This window comes from Triticum dicoccoides, chromosome 3B (assembly GCF_002162155.2).
Source record: "Triticum dicoccoides isolate Atlit2015 ecotype Zavitan chromosome 3B, WEW_v2.0, whole genome shotgun sequence".
NCBI classification, from domain to species: domain Eukaryota; kingdom Viridiplantae; phylum Streptophyta; class Magnoliopsida; order Poales; family Poaceae; genus Triticum; species Triticum dicoccoides.
In genome coordinates, this window is record NC_041385.1 from 38,101,652 (window position 1) to 38,103,877 (window position 2,226).

General features: G+C 40.2%; 1 pseudogene; it reads right to left on the reverse strand.

The window, feature by feature from the left end:
• Positions 1-317: 317 nt before the first annotated feature.
• LOC119274571 overlaps positions 318-2,226 on the reverse strand; it is a 3,279-nt pseudogene continuing 1,370 nt past the window's right edge.

The window sequence follows — 2,226 nt, forward strand, 5'->3', positions numbered from 1 at the left end:
AAGATACTTCAATCTGGACATGTATTGCTGCAATATTCAGCTTCACAACGAAGCATTCAGGTTTCTTAATTTTGTAGGGTCGTCAGGTCGTGGTTAGAATAGATGCTCTACGACGCTTACTGGGTTTCCGAGGCCCCTAACTACTTGTCTATGACTTAGGTACTACGACGTTTATACTTATACTATGAGTTAGGTACCATTGTTGGAAGTTGGAATACCAAACACATGAATCACCCAACCAGCTTTTATTTGGTTATCCATGTTTTAACTCATATATCGTATTAAATACAATAATCTCAAACAGCCCGGCCATTATGAGAGACACGATGCAACGTCTGAAAAATAAATATTACTGGTACACAGTAATATCATAATGGTAATGTAGTGGCAATTCGAATTTACATTTGCCCAATTAATCTTCCTTTTGGCTATGGTAACGGAGCAGGGGATGCGGAGCAATACGATGATATGTAACCATAACTTGTATGCGATGACAAATATGACGGGATTGAGGGACATGAAAGGAACGGCTTCGTTGGCATCTCCAATTCGTTGATGCTCTCGCCAACATATCAATCACCTTGCTCATCGAAGGACGGTTTTCGGGGTTAGATTGTATGCACCATAGGCCCACTAAGGCCATCTTTCTCATGGCCTCTTCAAGGTCGTAAATGACTTCACAAGTTTGTACCTCTTCTGCTATACTGTCATAAATCCTGTTTGGAAAATACACATCACTTGAGCTCTCTGTATTCCCTTTTTCTTTATTTATCCTTCCTCCTACCATTTCCAGGAGCATCATTCCATAGCTATAGACATCTGACTTTGTAGAAACAACTCCAAAACCTCTAGAGAATACTTCTGGAGCAATGAATCCAATGGTACCTCTTGCTTCAGCGACAGAGAGGATGCTATCGGCCTTGAGGTGACACAGTTTCGCTAAACCGAAATCTGCAATTTTGGGACAAAAATCTTGATCTAGAAGTATATTCTGAGGCTTGATGTCAAAATGGATGGTGCGAGTACTACATCCTTGATGCAAATATTCCAATCCTCGTGCGATGCCAAGTGCTATTTGCTGTAACTTGTCCCATCCAATAACTAGATCTGAATTCTCAGTGTAAATATACTTCTCCAGTGAACCATTAGCCATATACTCATATACAAGGGCTCGTTTAGCTCCTTCTAAGCAAAAACCGAGCAGACCGACAATGTTAATATGTGATGTCCTACAAATGCTAATTGCCTCATTTAGGAACTCCTCTCCATTGCCTTTGGAAACTTTTAGGAGCTTCACAGCAACTGCACAGCCATCTTGTAGGCTACCCCTAAATACCGTGCCATATCCACCTTCTCCAAGTTTATCCTTGAAAGAGCTAGTTATTTGTTTCAGCTCTGAGTACTTGTACCTTTTCGGAGCCAAAGATCCATACATCCTCAGCATTTCTTCCATGCTTGATTTACTACCAGTCTGCTTTGGGAGGATGAAAAGACTAATCTTTTGCTTATGTCGGTGCACCCCCCAAACTAGACATGTTAGCAAGCTGATTGCAGCAGACAGAGAAACTGTAAAAAAACAAAAAGTGAACATCATTTAGTAAAGTTGATACTATATCAGTATATGTATGAGACTATGTAAACTATCCCTTTTCTAATATAGCCATTTCGGAATCTTCCAATTTCACGTCATTAAATTACAAATCTCCATAATTTGTTTAATTTTAGACTTGGCAGTTTGCCTTTAGATAGCTTCAAAGTTTGTGACAAAGTATCATGTATTTTCTGAGCAGAAGCCATGATAGACATACCTATCAAAATTAACTTCTTGTTGTGCCTACCATCTGCAGTGAAATTATTATGGTTAGTCAATGTAAGTATCAATCACAAAATAAATAAAAACATGAAAAAGAACCATGGCAATTTGACATCCAAGCGCAACTAGCTATTAGAAATGGACATAACCAGATCAAATATTTTAACTCGAATGGGAAAGATCACTAGACCGACATCACATCAAAACTAGTAGTTTCAAAGATGTCATATAGGTCAAAATAGCAGCATCTCTCAACATGCCAGCTCAGCTCAACAAACAAACAAAATAAAGGGGATAAGGGCATCTCCAACGCGGACCCTCAAACCGCCCGCAGCCGTCCGGACTGTCCGGACTGCATGGTCCGGACGTGTTTTGCTATCCAACACGGTCCTGTATTCGTCCACTCGGCGGTC